The sequence below is a fragment of the Erpetoichthys calabaricus genome, chromosome 9, assembly GCF_900747795.2.
Source record: "Erpetoichthys calabaricus chromosome 9, fErpCal1.3, whole genome shotgun sequence".
Classification (NCBI taxonomy): domain Eukaryota; kingdom Metazoa; phylum Chordata; class Cladistia; order Polypteriformes; family Polypteridae; genus Erpetoichthys; species Erpetoichthys calabaricus.
In genome coordinates, this window is record NC_041402.2 from 105,035,282 (window position 1) to 105,053,569 (window position 18,288).

Below are 18,288 nucleotides of genomic sequence, written 5' to 3' on the forward strand. Positions count from 1 at the left end.
GTCCAGTCTTCATCTCAGGTCTCTGGATAACGTCCATGTCTCACAACCATATAGCAAGACAGGAAGTACTAGAACTCTAAAGACTTGGACCTTTGTTCTTTTGCATAGATATCAGAAACGCCACACACCCCTTTCCAGCGACCTCATGACCCCCCATGCTCTCCCGATCCATCTGCTGACTTCATAGGAAGTGTCACCAGAGACATGAATCTCACTGCCAAGGTAAGTAAACCTCTCGACAAGGTCGACACTCTCTCTGCAAACAGACACAATGCTAATGGCCGTGCCCAAGAGGTCATTAAAGGCCTGGATTTTGGTTTGTATTCAGGACACTTGCAAGCCTGGACACTCAGACTCCTCACTCAGTCTATCGAGAGCCCCAATCAGAGCCTCCATTGATTTCGTGAAGATCACAGCATCGTCAGCAAAGTCAAGATCAGTGAATCTTTGTTCACCAACAGATGTCAGCAAAGTCAAGATCAGTGAATCTTTCTTCACCAACAGATGCCCTACAGCTGCTAGACCCCACCACCTTGCCCAACACCCAGTCCATGCATGCACTGAACACAGTAGAAGCAAGAACACAGCCATGACAAACCTCAGTATCAACTGGGAAAAACACAGAGGTTCTGCACTCCATGCTCACAGCACTCACAGTACCAGTGTACAGGCCAGCCATGATATCCAGCAACCTTGAGGGGATTCCGTGAACCCTCAGGATGTCCCACAGGACAGCTCAATCAACTGAGTTGAACGCTTTACAAAAATCAACAAAGGCTGCAAATAAACTTATGTTTGCACTCCATGAGAACACTCAGTGCCAGGATGTGGTCAATGGACTTCTTAGGCGTAAAACCAGATTGCTCCAGTCGCTGGTACCTATTGAGGATGACCCTAGCAAGGACCTTACACGGTATTGAGTGTTATCCTACTGTAGTTGCCGCAATCCAGGCGATCACCCTTCCCTTTTCAGATAGGGACAACAAGTTCTGTTTTCCAGTCAGCTGAGATGATGCCAGTCTCCCAAATGGAAGCAAAGATTGCTTGCAAAGCCAGAAGGACATTGCACTACCTTACCACCAGCCTGGAGAAGTTCACCCCGGATATCACAGATCCCTGCAAGCTTCCCTCCTGTCAGCTGGTTCATGACCTGTGCAATCTTAGTGAGATTGGGTGGTTCACAGCTAATTGGAGAATCAGCTTCAAGAACCATGGACCCAGAGATATCCAATGTCCTAGCCTGAGAATCAGCTTTGAACAGCTGCTCAAAGTAGCCAGCCCAGTAGGTCACAACTGCAGTGTAAATCATACGGACCATTCCATCAGTGGCCCTGACTGTGACTCTCCAAGGAGCAGATTCAGATATGCGTAATGCTTTGATTCCTCTGTAAGCAGCACGTGAGTCGCTAGACCACAAATGGTGTGTCACTTGCTCACAGATTCCTCTAACAAACCTTATCTGCCCTCAGAGCACTCGCAGCTGTCCTTCTCAGTTCCCGGTACAGACCAGAGTTGCCATCAAGCCATGTGCTGTGACTCCTCTCGATGATATCCAGGTTGTCCTGCGAGATAAAACACCTCCTTCTGGGAACACCGGTAACACCAACATAACCCTCAGCAACCTTCAGGGTCTTGTCACAGAAAGTCTCCCACATCACATTAAGATTGGAAGTCACACCCAAATCTGCAAGTTCCTCACACAAGCTGCGTGCAAACTCGTTGGAAACAGCCTGATCTTGGAGTCTGGCCAAGTCCAGCCTCATTTTCGTAGAGGTGGTAGCCTACTGGACCTAAGCTGGATCTTCAGAGTAGCAACAACATGTCTGTTGTCAGAATTCACAAACTGGGCACTTTTGTAAATCTGGCAACTTTATAAGAGCCTCCAGTGTCTGTTCACGAGGATATGATCATACCACCAGTATTGAAGTACCAAGTCCAATGGTGCAGCTCAGGATGCTGGAACCAGGATCCAGCAATTCGCAGCCCCTGACCTTTTGCAAAGTCAAGGAACATGGAGCTACTTTCACCGTGGTCACCAGACCCATGGAGACTGAGGCAATAATCATAGCCAGCCCTGACAGTGCCAGTGGTTGCATTGAAGTCACCCATGACCAGAGGAGTGTCCACTTGCGGGCAACCATCAACTACTGAGAGAAGTTGCAAATAAAATGTATCACTCGCCGCAGTCAGAGCATACACAGAGACAACAGACAAGGCACACAGGGAGTGCTGTCATCTGAGTCTCATAATACGCTCGTTGAAAGGAGTGACATCGGACGCTATTGGAAGAAGCCAATCTGCTACAGCAACTGCTTCTCCCCGAGTATGACAGCCATCAGGGTGACCAGACCAATAAAAGGTGTATCCACCTACAGAGATCTGGTCAGTCTCTGGTCTGCGCACCTCAGAGAGTGCCACCACTGAAACGCAGAGTTTACACAGCTCCTCCGAGAGCAGAGGAAGATGATCATCATGCCGGAGAGACAAGACGTTCCACGCGCCTACTCGGATGGGCTGCCTCAAATTGGGAACCGAGTGCTGCCGTGCAGCGGGTGATGTGTGAGCACCACACTTGTTCTGATCCCCAACAGGCCTGACCCAACTGGCCCTCCGACGGTTTTGACTCTTCTGGGGATGGGGCTCCTGAGGGCTTTCCCCCATCCCCTTCATGATGCGAGAAGCCTGGTGCAACAAGCAAGTATTAATTGAACAATTCAGTTTTTCATATGTGGGTCATCCTGGTTCCAACTTAATGTTGAGGGCTGATCAATTAAAAGGCCTCCAATTTTATTAGCTCAAGATTGGAAATGTGAGGAATGTAAAACATGATCAGATGATGGTCATCTCCGGGTCATGCGGCAAGTGCAACCTTCGAGTCTTAATGATTGTTATGAAAAGATTGATTATTATTAGGGGAAAGACATTTACAAGGTAAGGTAATTGTTATGAAAACAGGTACAGTGCAAGGTCATTATTATGAAGATAATATGTAAAGTGAATGACAATAATTATGTACGAAATGGGGATGTTTTTATGATTAGATCTGAAATAAAAACTAACCATGCTCAAACCACCAGGCTCACTTCATGAACTGAGACAGGCTTTGCGTGCTCTGCAATTGTTTTCTATACTGTGCAATAAAGTCTAAATTCTGACTCTGCTCATTTTTTCCTGAAGATTTCTCCACAACACTGCTTGCACATGAAAGGGTATATTGTCAGTGCCTGATGCGCACGATGCACACATACCATTGTGTTATTGTAGGGTACCACAGAGCCAGTCTTAGTGACTTCCACATTTCCCTGGACATAAAGGTTGACATTTGCTGCATTGTGAATAGAGCTTTTGGAGGCAGATTTCTTTCTTGTCCTTTCACTTCATTTTAATCATTTTGCTTTGTAATTATATTGAAGTAAAATCTGAAACAGTTCAGATGACATATATAAACTGTTTTTTGTTATACAGTAACCTTGGTCAAGCAAAGGATCCTTCAGTTGCAATACAGATGATGTAGAGACACCCTTTTGATGATACTTGCCTTCCCACTTGCTCTTTCTACCATTGTAAAGTATTGAGTTTCAGATGTACCTAGAGCTTGCTTCGCTCAGTATGTAAAACTTGATACTAAATCGAGCCTGTTTGGATGTAATGTATTACATCCACAACAGCCTTGCCTTGTAACACATGAAACTTTAGTCAATACTTCTGTCATGATCAGGAACATACACCTTCTGCATAATTTCAACGATCACTTGATATACATACCATAGTTTACACAGTTTCTGGGCTGGGTGACTGCCTTCATCATAGTCATTGTTATTATTGAAATGCAGACATTTCATTTATAATAAAAAATAATATTATGACAGTCATTTGATAACTTAATATCTGAAAGATACAAAGGCTTTCTTGCCACTTTCATACTGTATGTCCTAAATTTCATCTAATTATAATGAAATGTGCCTTTAAATTTAAAACCTTATCAGCCCATCCAGGTTCCATTTGTGGTTTTGGTGGTTGATCCTTTTTTAATATTTTGTGAACAAAACAGGAAATACTTTATGTTAATAAGTCATTGGTCATGTATTGCTTGAAATGTAATGTTTATGCGTTTATGTGTAATGTTTATGTAATGTCCTGTGTAGATTTTTTTTTTTATTTTATACATTGGCTGCACAAGTATTTCTTGTATCATCCATTTTTAGATAATCACACATTATTACTTGGGATTTCATGTCTTAGACAGGTCCCTATAATCCATTCTCTGATTAATATCTGTATTATTAAATTGTTACTCATAGGTTGTTCACTCCATATGTATGAAGAATGATTCTGGCAAAAGAAATACAGACAAATTTACCACTGAATGCCGTCTTCTTGAAGTAGATATGATGACCTCTATAAGGCTGATCATATCTTAAATAAGAACAAACACAAATGGTGGTTTGCCAAGTGACAAATTAAATCTAACTTTCTTGATGGCCATAGATGAAAGGTAAAATATCTAATTGCAGCTGGAAAAATCTGTAACAGTTCTTCCACTTTTTTCCCCTTATTCCTTTGTGATGTGGGGAAAACATAGCTTTTAGTTAATTAAACTCTTCTCATTCACCAAACTTCTAATTCTGTTCTTAAGACTCTCTGTCAAACAGTGTTATTTCAAACATACATATCATGTGTTGAAGTCTCTGAAGGTTTACATTTAGCTTCTACATTCACTCTGCACTCATTCAGTCTGCCAATTGTGAATTCAATGTAGTTACTCTGAAAAGGGCTTGACTATCCTGTTATAAAATCACTGTCTGCAAGCTAATTTCTCTCACTTGTTGAACTACCTCAACGGCAGTACAGACTAGTTATTTTGTATATTCAATATCTCTTTTGCCTCTGACTGAGGGCCTGTCCACACTGCTATGCCATCCATCCATTATCCAATCCGCTATATCCTAACTACAGGGTCAAGGTGGTCTTCTGGAGCCAATCCCAGCCAACACAGAGCACAAGGCAGGAAACAAACCCTGGGCAGGGCACCAGCCCACCACAGGGCACACACACCCACACACCATGCACACACTAGGGACAAGTTAGAATCGCCAATGCACCTAACCTGCATGTCTTTGGACTGTGGGAGGAAACCGGAGTGCCCAGTGGAAACCCATGCAGATATGGGGAGAACATGCAAACTCTACGCAGGGAGGACCCGGGAAGCAAACCCAGGTCTCCTAACTGCGAGGCAGCAGCGCTACCACTGCACCACTGTGCGTTGTTTAAAAACACAGACATTGGTCTCTGTTTTCACCTTTTGCCCAACTACCTTGGTATTTTCGACTTTTCGACTCCCGAAAACAGAGACTTTTGAAAACATTTTCTAAATCCATATACTTCTGAAAACACAGCTTCAGTGTTTTGGTGTGGATGGATGAAAATGCAGGTTTACAAAAACACAGACTCTGTTCGTACTCTAACAGGTTTGTTCTTATTATGTGGCCCTTCCCTGATTTGATGATGCTCATTGCAGCGTCTTTCTACCTAAGTGATTACTATATCTTTCACAAAAAAAAAACTTATTCCAAAACTGCATTTTTGAGTTTCAATGCTGTAGGCAAAGAAAGGTAAATGATTTACTGATCACAACTGTTTTGTGATAAATTCTTTGGCCGGTGGAGTAATTGTTCTTTCAGATAGCATGCACACATCGACAGAAAACTAAGTGTAGAAAAACAGCTACATTATACAGTATGCACTTTCAGTTGTTTTAGAGTGGATGGAGATACGTTCATAAATGATGTGAAGTATAATTACAAGCATTTCATAAGTTTCAAAGGCATTTATTGGCAATTACATTAAGTTTATGCAAAGAGTCAATATTTGCAGTGTTGGCACTTCTTTTTCAAGACCTCTGCAATTCGCCCTAGCATACTGTCAATCAACTTCTGGGCCAAATCTTGACTGATGGCAACCCATTTTTGCATTATCAATGTTTGGAGTTTGTCAGAATTTGTGGGTTTTTGTTTGTCCACCCGTCTCTTGGGGGTTGACCACAAGTTCTAAATGGGATTAAGGTCTGGGGAGTTTCCTGGCCACGGGCCCAAAATTTCAATGTTTTGTTCCCTGAGCCACTTAATCACATTTGCCTTATGGCACGGTGCTCCATCATGCTGGAAAAGGCATTGTTTGTCACCAAACTGTTCTTGGATGGTTGGGAGAAGTTGCTCTCAGAGGATGTTTTGGTACCATTCTTTTTTTGGCAAAAAGATCTAAAAACACTGAAGCAGCAAACTTTGTGAAAACAAATACTTGTGTCATTCTCAAAACGTTTGGCCACGACTGTAGTATGGTTTTGGTGGTGGTATTTATATAATCTGGGTTTCTGGTGTATTTTTTTGTCTTTTTTCTATATACACTGTTTTTTTCTTCTTGTAAATATTTTTGGGATTTATTAAAAGGACTTTGTTTTGTGTCATTTCTTCCTGATCGTATTTTTTTATTTAGGAAGACTACAGTTTATGTGTAAAGAAATGTTTGTCTGTAAATAGTATTCACTATTTTTAATCAGGACATTGCTTTAAATGTTTTTGTGCACCTATAAATAAAACCCATTGTTGTTTTTGTAAATACCATTTTTTGTGTCTGTGTCTCCAAGTCTGACATCTCTCAATTCTGATACCGGTTGGTTCCAAAGTATATGCCTCCCAGACTGTAGTTTGATGCCAAATTTGCAACTACACGGGGTGTCATAGCCATATGGAATGATGTACCTGTCTATTTTATCAAGGCCTTGTTGGGCTTACTATTTAAAGGCTAAGACTCATTTTTGAGGTATAATACACTCATGACTGACATGCTAGTGAAGTTGTTCATACTTATCTTATTCTAAGACAATCTTAATTCAGGGTTGAAGGGGGCTGGTGCCCCTTCTGGCATCAAAGGAAACAATCCATAAACAGTGTCCTTTTGCGGTCTGTGATGTTATGTTTTGATGTTTTTTGTCTTTCCTGGAAATGAAATGAGACCTTGGAACGTACCAATATTGGACAATACTGCCAAAACATTGTATTTTTTCCAGAGTAACACTTGCTTCTCTCTGGTGAATATAACCTGTTGGTCTTAAGGACACTGGGACTTTGTAGAGCACAGATTTGATTTTCTCTTCTCTGCTGCTAACTAGTTTTAACCTAGTGTATTCATCCAGAAATCATCCATCCATTTTCACAATCCGCTTATCCAGGTCAAAACTGTCCCAGCAATCATTGGGCACAATGCGGGAACTCTTGATGTTGATAGAAGAGGGCTAAGTGTCTCCTTTATACTGCACCCGGAAGTGTTCCAGGTGCTCTCCGATTAACATCCGGCAGCACCTCCGGGTGTGGCGGAAGTGCTGCATGTGAATTCAGCTCCTTCTTTGGTGGTGGAAGTGCTGCATGACAAGGCTCCGGAGCTGCCCAGGCTCCCCCTGGTGGTGGCCACGTCCCTCCATAAGGTTGAGCTTCCAAGTTCTGTGGCCCACATGTAATCCAGGGAAGTCGCCCCCTTGTGGTCCAGGGAAGATACTGCCCTTTTCCCAGTCCTTCCCTTTTTCCGGCATCCCGGTGGGGCAAGGTCCCTGGACATCTGTCACAATATATAATAAAGAAAAATAATAATTGAGAAGATTTGAGTAAAGCGGATAAAACTGATATTGTAACCAGAGTGTATTTAGAAGAGATATAGGTGTGTGCTGATTGCTCACAGTCAGTATACGAAAGATCAGAGAGAGAGAGAATACACTGCAAAAATGCATCTGCAAAAAACTTTAAATGTGTGTTGTTTTGCTTGTATTCAGGAAAATATCTGCCAAAGGAGTAACAAAGTTTACCTGAGAAAATTTCTTAAAGTATGTTTAATGCCATGATTTAAATACTTTCACTTGGCTTAGGTTTAATGTTTACAGTGTCCTAGGATTTCATAAAATTTTCAAGAAGCATAACTGAAACTGAAGCAAGCATAACAAAAGTAGGAGTGGAAAAAGTGTAAGCATGTGGGAATTGGAAAAATATTTTAAATAGAATTTGGATAATAAAATGTAGGAGAAGTATGAAAAAGTTAATTCTATTCAAATACTTGTGCTTCATATTAGTCCCTGTTTAAGAACAAATTGAGCCGTATTTACAGATCGCTGAGCAAAACACCATAGAGAGAGGAGTAGGAGGAAAGATCTAAAAGGAAAATTAAGCAAAAGACAAATGTGCAATTATATAGACTATGTGTGTATGTGTATGTATCTGTGTGATAAAACAATATAATCATATATGACAAAAAGAAACGTATCGTATTTGGTTCTAAAGGTACCTGGTGTATGCTGATATTTGTGTGTGTCTGTGCTGAACTTATTCAGTGTGTGTGTGTGTGTGTCTCTCACATGCAGCTGTGACCTTTGTGTAGTCATTTTTAAACCTTATATTTTCACTGATACTGTGTGAATTGAAAGCAGCTTTTTCAAAGTTATTTTTGTGTGAGCCCAGAGAGAGCGGTGGGGCGGTATATGTGTGTGTGTGTGTGTGTGTGCGTGTGTGTGTGTGTGTGCGTGCGTGCGTGTGTGTGTGTGTGTGTGTGTGTGTGTGTGTGTGAAGGAAATGAAACATAGAGACCTCTAGGTAATGTAGTTCAATTTTAATTTGCTGAAACTACTGTGCACATGAATTCTCAAATATCAGATATAAAATTCCATAGCTCTTAGCTAATTTGGGTTAAAATTAGTTTTGAATATGTATAATATTTGATCAAATGAAAACATCACCTTTGATTATAAAAATGTTAATAAACGTGCAAAGCATCTTTCCTTGAGATCCTGATTAAGTCTTAAGGAAAGGTATTTTTCTGATAAGTATATAATAAAAGGGAGACAATTTCTGTTCTTTCCTTTCTTGTTCCTGATGTGTGTGTGGGTGTGTGAGGTTGAGTGTTTTGGGAAATATTACAGTGGAATGTGTAGTGGCGCAGTGATTAGCAAACATGCCCGACAACTGGAAGTGAAGGTTCAAGCTTACAGTTAGGTCCATAAATATTTGGACAGAGACAACTTTTTTCTAATTTTGGTTCTGTACATTACCACAATGAATTTTAAATGAAACAACTCAGTGCATTGCTGCACCAACCACATGACAAACCAACTCAGGATCCAGATTAGGACCCGAGTGCAGCCATGCAACGGGTGATACCTCAGCACCACACTAGTTCAGATGGAATGGAACAGTGTGAGGTTTTTTATGGTGGCTGGAGTGCCAATTCTGCCACCAACCCCCAAGATTTCCCTGCAGGTTGGAGGGATGGATGCAGATTAACGTCATACCCAGGATGGAGCAATTGCAGGTGAAGGGACTGCTCAAGGGCCCAACAGAGCAGAGTCTCTTTTGGCATTTACAGGATTTGAACCAGCAACCTTCCGATTGCCAGTGCAGATGCCTAGTCTCAGAGCCACCACTCCGCCTAAAAGAAATATATACAGTATAAATAAAAAAACAGCTATAAGGCAACATCCACAAGCAAATGTGAAATATATTATACAAAAAAGAAAGTCAAGAAGACAAGAAAATGAAAAACAGCCACAATCTCTTTCCTGCCAGCCACTAACCCAAAATAACCTCTACAGTTAGGTCCATAAATATTTGGACAGAGACAACTTTTTTCTAATTTTGGTTCTGTACATTACCACAATGAATTTTAAATGAAACAACTCAGATGCAGTTGAAGTGCAGACTTTCAGCTTTAATTCAGTGGGGTGAACAAAACGATTGCATAAAAATGTAAGACAACTAAAGCATTTTTTAACACAATCCCTTCATTTCAGGGGCTCAAAAGTAATTGGACAATTGACTCAAAGGCTATTTCATGGGCAGGTGTGGGCAAATACGTTGTTATGTCATTATAAATTAAGCAGATAAAGGGCCTGGAGTTGATTTGAGGTGTGGTGCTTGCATGTGGAAGATTTTGCTGTGAACAGACAACATGCGGTCAAAGGAGCTCTCCATGCAGGTGAAAGAATCCATCCTTAAGCTGCGAAAACAGAAAAAAACCATCAGAGAAATTGCTACTGTATTACAAGTGGCAAAATCTACAGTTTGGTACATCCTGAGAAAGAAAGCAAGCACTGGTGAACTCAGCAACGCAAAAAGACCTGGACGTCCACTGAAGACAACAGTGGTGTATGATCGCAGAATCATTTCCATGATGAAGAGAAACCCCTTCACAACAGCCAACCAAGTGAACAACACTCTCCAGGGGGTAGGCGTATCGATATCCAAGTCTGCCATAAAAAGAAGACTGCGTGAAAGTAAATACAGAGGGTGCACTGCAAGGTGTAAGCCACTCATAAGCCTCAAGAATAGAAAGGCTAGATTGGACTTTGCTAAAGAACATCTAAAAAAGCCAGCACAGTTCTGGAAAAACATTCTTTGGACAGATGAAACCAAGATCAACCTCTACCAGAATGATCGCAAGAAAAAAGTATGGAGAAGGTGTGGAACAGCTCATTATCCAAAGCATACCACATCATCTGTAAAACACGGTGGAGGCAGTGTGATGGCTTGGGCGTGCATGGCTGCCAGTGGCACTGGGACACTAGTGTTTATTGATGATGTGACACAGGACAGAAGCAGCCGAATGAATTCTGAGGTGTTCAGAGACATACTGTCTGCTCAAATCCAGCTAAATGCAGTCAAGTTGATTGGGCGGCGTTTCATGATACAGATCACCGCGTTAGATGGGGAAGAAAAAAGCCGGGTGGACACAGAAGTCAGCCGCCAGATGCCGCTACGCTAACCAGCACCACGGGTTGCAGCCAGAGGTAGGTAACGGGCCCAAGGGTGAAGGGCCGTGGGAATGTTTTTCCGCATTTGTGTCAGCCTACCTCCTAGACACCGAGGGGCAAAGCACCAGATGGTGGCCTGAGGACGTGTGTCCATGACATGACGGCGGAGCGAGCTTGGCCCGATCCTTCAGCTGGAGGAGGAGAGCCCGGACGAGCTTCCTGACGTGGTGTTCCCACTAAAGGAGCAGGAGCTCATCCCTGAAGCAGGCAAAGGGGGGGAGGGCGTGTGTCAGTTGCCCACCGAGGAGAGGTGGCAGGCGGGGACAACGGACCTTCTCCCCAAACCTTGGGATTACCCAAAGGGGCCTGCGGGAATCCCGCAGGGCCTCGATGGCTCACGGTTGGCGGGAGAGGACGAGGGGAAAAACATTAACTTTTCATGGACTGTACGGGAGTTGGAAGCCATCCTCCTGCCCCTGCAGTCCCTTGCAAAAGTTTTTCAGGTCCTGCAGGAGACGAAGGAGGGATTAGAGAAGAAGCTCAGTGCCCCATTGGGAGCCATTACCGAGTGGCTTCAGACACGTGGTACGTCATACTCCAGCCTGCAAGACACAGCGATACAGGTGAGTGAGGCCTGTGTCATAGGGGAAAGGGGAGGGCGGAGCGCAGCGGCTGCAGTCATGATCAGTACTGCTTGCCAGGCCGCTCCACCCACTACACGAGACACTGCTCCGATGACCGACAGCATGGCAGGGGAGCATGCTAGGAGGCAGTTGGTGGATGTCGGCTGCCAAACAACCTCACCCCGACTGCCGGTGCCGGTCTCGCGGCCGTCTTAAGGGGTACAGACAGCGAGGGGTCCCTCTTCTTCCCATAGAGGGACTCTGACCATCAGTGCACCCCAGAGAAAGAGGAGGACCCGGAAGAAGAAACTGGGAACTCCTGACAGAGCGCAGCATGGGCCCATCTGCTGGAGGACACGAGAGGGCTATGCTGCTGAGGGTGGAAACGTCCAGAGCCCTCAGCTGAGCGGGCGGAGGGGCAGGAGTTTCCTGCCTGCTTCCTCTCCTGCAAGGGTCGAGCTGGAGGGGATCGGGTGTGCTACAACTGTGGCTGCATTGGCCACGTCTGGAGGTGTTGTCCAGGGAGGACGTCCGAGTGGAAGGGACGTCAGGGCAGCACCCCCAGACCTGTTGGTTATATTCCCACAGGGCTGAGCCGTGGACTCAAGGACGCCGACTCCCTATCCCGGAGAAGACCGGCCCTCGCGGGACATGCCGATGAGCCCCATGGGGCTCATCTGAGAGAGGGGCAATGTGGCGGGCGGCCAGGGCCCATGCCCGGCCGGGATGCCCCTTCTGCATATATTCCGGGGGAGCAACCATGGGCATCTCAGTACCTCCCCCGGGATGCTTGGTGGCAGCCTCCCTGGCTGACGTTGGTGCCTCAGTTTCCCGCAGGGCTCCACAGCCCTGTTGGGATCTGAGGTGGCTGCCAGGGGGTGCTGCATGGGTCCCTGAGGCGGCCCGGACAACTATACAGCCCTGCCCGGAAGTGCAATTAGAAAAAGGTGATCAAGCACCTCGAGCACTTCTGGGTGGGCTATAAAAAGAGCCAGCATCCACCACTCAGGAGCCAGAATCGGGAGGAAGAGGATGAGGTTGCCTGGGAGGAGTGCTGGTGCCAGAGGAAGAGTGTTTGTTCTGTGATTTAAGTACGTTGGAACTGTGTATTGCCTGTGGGGTTCATGGGGAAGACGTGCCCCACAGGTGAAGAAAAATAAAAGTCTTCTTCTGTTTTACACGCGCCTCAGTCTGAGTCTTTGTCGGGTCGGGAGCTATATAGCGCTAATATCACAATTAATAAACTCCATAACAATCTACTTTTCTTTGCTTTAGTTTGTTTTCCATCCCTGGACATATTCTATGTAAGAGAGTTATATTTGGCTTTTATTAAGTTGTTATAGTACTGTGATCGGTTTCAGGATTGTTTGCTGTTTGATACTCTCTTGCTCTACATCTGCTTTAATAGTAAGTTAATAATAGCAATATTGACACAAGTGTCAATAAGGGGGGGAAAGGATGTTATAGTAAATTTTAATTTTTGAAGCCATTTTTCATTTATGTACCAATAATATGAATATTATAATAGGACCAATGCCGATTATTTGAATATTATGCCAACATTATTATGAGTCCAATTTTTGTAATGATTTATTATTGAATACATTGTACAATTGTATACAGTATATTAAGATTGACTTTATTTTTGTGATGATTTACTTGTTACGAGGGAAATGCTTTAAATTGAGTAGAATCTGCAACAGCAGCCAAACTGGAAACAGATATAAAAGAAAGCTTCCTTTTAAGGATTCATTTTTGAATATAATAGCAAAATTGAGAGAAAAGCTGAACATTGTGTTTATCACCTTTATAATTTATTTTGATCATTAAAAGCAAATTGGCTCAGAAACCAAGTATAGACTGGATTGAAATGACTGTCTGTTTTACTGCTAGCAATATTTCTGATAAGGGGTACCCCCAACAAAATAATTTTGACATCTTATGAGACATTATTTTTGATGAAGAATTGATATGCTGAATATTTAAGTGAAAATTATTAAGTCTTTACACCTGCAGGTGAAAGCTGTTTTTTCCTAGTATATCATAGATGACAGTATTTGAAATTAAACCAGGAAACTGGGCTGTGATAAAGGTCTGCAGATAAACTAATCATCTGACTCCAAGCAGAACCCAGCCATGGCAGAGAGGGGATCAAGTCGTGGATCAGGCCATCAACTGAATGACTACTAGACAGCATATTTAAATTCCAGTCCAAGGCACCCCAGGTCCTTGCCGCTAGGAACTCAACTGTGCTAGTGACGGTTGAGCCCAAAACATCATCGCAAGTAGATGGAATCCATTCACCTTGGACCAAGAGTTCTAGATATTGCCTCTTTTGCCTTGGGGTATTGGACCCCAAGACCTGCTTTAATCCTCACCAGAGAAGAAAATTTGTCACACTTCTACTCCGCAGGCCTCGTTATTCTTTGCTGGAGTCCACTTTACCTGGCCACAGTTTGTCCACTTGTTTGACAACCAGGTGCTTGAGTTTTTCCTCCTCTTTATGGCAGCAATGTTTTTCAAAATATATATATTTATAGGACAGGATAAATACAGGACAAATGTTAAATATTATAGGTTATTGAGCATAAGTATTACACAAGATAGCGAAACAAAATAATAATTTGGCCCATAGGAGTTGTGTCTTATGCATGCAGTGGTGAATGTGCAGTTTGTGAAGTAAAAAGCCCAGACGCAATCTAAAGATCTCAGCTGGTGACAGATAATTTTAACCTTAACTAGAAGCTTGGGTATAACCCTTGCAATTTAACTATGACCTCAAAGAAGAGCCACTGACTTGCATTTCAGATAGTAGTGTTGACATCTTTCGAAGGAAGGATTGACACCTACTGTCAACTGTTTGAGCTAAAATAAAGGTAGTTCAAGTTTAAGACCACAGTCGATATACATTTGAGCAACTTTATGGATGAAAGCATCAGGATGCAAGTATGGTGATGTATATAAGGACTTTATCTCTGATCATTGTTGTGACATAAAATTGGGTGCTTTTGAGTTTTTAAGACACATACTGTATTTGTGCTATCTGTGTCATCACCAACAGTATTATTTAAAGGTCTGATTGCAGATGAGCACACAGAGCTAGGTACATTAGTTACTTTAACAGGAAACAAACTATGACATTGATTGATTGCAATGTTATTTCGTCACATTTTGGAGTTGGGTGGTTATGGGACAATTCTGATGTTGTGTATTTAGTGTAAACCAATCTTAGAAACAAAAGGCAAGACCAGCACACTTAGAATTGGCTCCATTTGAACCTAGGAACATGGGGAGTTATGTTCGCCAAAGCAGGATTTATTCACTTGATTAAATCGTTGTGTCCTTGAATGGTATTTTGCTGCCTATTGCCAGTTTTCAGATCACTTGCTGCCAAAATTGCTGGCAAACAGATGAACATCCAAGTTCTTGAACCGAAGACATCTTCAACTACAGGTTTTGATTTTCTCCTTGATGGCATCGTGGATGATGAAATGCTAAACCAAAGGCTTCCTGGGTGAAGTGCTGGTAACCGCCCCACAGGAAGAGGACCCTGTAAGGTGCGCAAAATTCCTGGGTCCAAGCAATATTTTATACAGTTTTACACACTGGAAAATATCTGTACAAAATTTGGAATGCCTCTGGATCAAGAATACTGGACTTTGGGGGGGGTTTAGTGGGGAGGTGTTTTGCCTCTTTGTCACTAGAAGGAGAGAACGGTGAGCCAGAAGTTATGAAGACTGATGCTGGTTTAGGAAGATTGAAAAGTCGTTGCCCTTCTCACCTTCTGGGTTTTAAATTTTTCAGGTCTTAGTGAACCCCAAAAGGGAAGAAAATGTAGAAAAATGTATTCTTAACATTGGTAATCTCTATGTATTAGAAAAGCATTATAAAAATATGAGAATAGTAAATACTATATTTTACTAAGCATTAAGATGTAAGAGTTAGAATTTAAAAAAGCTTATGCCTACATGTTTTTTTATTATTCTGCATGAGCTAGAAACCACCAAACGTTCATAAGCCAAAGATTAGATGTGCAGGGAAGCTGGAAAAGGTTGAGTCCCTCGCTTAGAGAGGGAATGTGAACTCTTTGGCTGCAAATAATAGTAGCAAGTGCCGAGCTAGTAGGGAGTATAGGTAGGCCTTGTCAGACAGACATGAAGGACAGAGAGGGGTTTGATACCCCCTCAGCTGAGAAATAATGTTAGAATTAATTAGTGGTAGAACTAAAGCAGGGGAATGTTAGAAAAACGTCCTCACAGGTGGCGCAGTGGTAGTGCTGTAAGGAGACTGTGGAAGATTGTGGGTTTGCTTCCCGGTTCCTCCCTGTGTGGATAGCACTTTGAGTACTAAGAAAAGCGCTATATAAATGTAATGAATTATTATTATTATTAAGTCAGATGAGGATGAATAATGTCTTGTGTTATAAGAACTGTAATAAATGTAGAGCTGCCCATGGTTGCTTACTCATTGCATTTGTACTGAGTCTGTATATGCGCCATACAATAAATCTTGATTCTGCTGTCTGTTCTGAGACTCCAAAAAGGTGCCCACACCAGTCTGCTTCTACATAAGTACCTAAGAGTACTATATAAGTCTTCTGCATGTCATGTCATTTTACATATTACTTTTCATTTGTAACAGATTTCTGTGGCTCCTTTTTGAACACTTCTTGTGTAAGGGCTGCAGTCATTTGATGATTCAGACTAATTTGGATTTTCTGGTTTTGACATTGGGCGGCATGGTGGCGCAGTGGGTAGTGCTGCTGCCTCACAGTTGGGAGACCTGAGGACCTGGGTTCGCTTCCCGGGTCCTCCCTGCGTGGAGTTTGCATGTTCTCCCCGTGTCTGCGTGGGTTTCCTCCGGGCGCTCTGGTTTCCTCCCACAGTCCAAAGACATGCAGGTTAGGTGGATTGGCGATTCTAAACTGGCCCTAGTGTGTGCTTGGTGTGTTTGTGTGTGTCCTGCGGTGGGTTGGCACCCTGCCCGGGATTGGTTCCTGCCCTGTGTTGGCTGGGATTGGCTCCAGCGGACCCCCGTGACCCTGTTTTCGGATTCAGCGGGTTGGAAAATGGATGGATGGATGGATTTTGGTATTTAGGTTTTTCACTTTTGTGAATTTTGGTTAGAAGTTATTTTTGTCGCAACATTAGTTAAAAAGAAGAACAATATTTAAAACAAGGGTCCAAAAGACTAATGAATCTTTTACTTTTCCAAGAGACATTTTTTCACCAGATGAGTGATGTTCACTTCATTTTTTTTTGTTTTTTTTCGCCTTATACAATTTCTTGTATTAGGAATTTGTTAGTTTTTGCATACCCCTTGGGGTTAGAGCGCAGGGTCAGCCATTGTACAGCACCCCTGGAGCAATTACAGGTTAAGGGTCTTGCTCAAGGGTCCAGCAGAGTAGGATCTCTTTTGTCAGTGACAGGGATTCGAACCGGCATCCTTCTGGATACCAGCACAGATCCGTAGCCTCAGAGCCAGAGCCAGAACCTGAGAACATTGTTGCCATTGCTTAAAGAATCTGTTTCCATTTCTTAACATAAAAGTAACAACAAAATCTGTTATTGATAGGATGCTTGATATTAATCTATCAATGCCAAGTCAAGCTTCCAAATTACAGATGTTTTCAAACTCTGCTTTGTGGTGTGTTTCAAATATGCATGTCCCATAATCATTAGGAAGGATAGCTACAGTAGGTGTCGGCATGTCAGGATTTTTATGACAGGAGAGAGAGATAGTAAAAGATTGTAATAGTTAGCTGTTGCAGGGATCAAAAGGAACTAGTCCACTACAAAAAAAAATAGAAACCCGCTTGATTACTTAAACTGATATTGTTATCCTTTGGTTTGATTGGGTAAGACAGCTACTGTACTTTCTGCAACCTATTTGAACTGCAGACCTGGATTTACATCCTAAGAGCACTGTGAGGAAGGCCTCTTTGGAGGATGTGCCATCCGAGTGAAAAGAAACTGTTTAATCTGTGTTAATAAGACAACCTGACAAATGATTTTGAGGGACACCATGAAATGTTCATGCAAGAGACCCCATTCTCTCGTACAGGGGCACCCAACCTTTTCATGGCTGGGCCCCCCCCTAAGAGACTTACCTTAGGCTGAGGACCCTCTACTTATCACCATCCAAAAAAATTACATATCCCACACATCTGTAATAAACCGCTATACAAACCTAACTACCTCTTAAGTGTATGTAACAAAACTATATAAAACAAGGCACTATTATAATGGAAAAACAGATGTTCAAATAAATACATAAATTAAACTCATCCCTAGGCCCAGGGAAACTTTTGGGCTTGTGTGGATGTTCTTGCACAGTTTGTCCACTCTGGGTTGCAGCTGGCTTTGCAACAATCTCAAATCATTTTCTACATTTAGACGTACTCTGCTTTTGTTTTTGAGTACTTTCAATGCAGAAAAACCTGCCTCACATAGGTATGTTGTTGGAAATGGTAAGAGGCATTGGATGGCTTTTTCATTCAACACTGGATATTTGTTTCTGAAATTGTTCCAAAATTATGACAAGGGAATGGCAGAGAATTGCATTTTCAAATTTCCGTCGGTGGCTCTTTCAAATAATTCCTCTTGTGACCTCAAATAAAGACAATCCTCTTCAGTTCTGAACTGAAATGGATTTCTGATCTAGTTTAAATGACAATTCTCTGACTCCAACTAGTATTCCTTTTGGTCTGTTAGGTCTATGTCTGCAGGTACATTGGACGTTCCTAGTTCCTGGTGAAGGAGAGGGAACATTACAGTATCTCCTTCATTTAGCTTATTCTCCCAGAGTTAGATTTTTTGTATAATTGCACAAACTTTATCTTGCAAATCATAGTATGCTGTGACTGCAGCCCTGCATGCT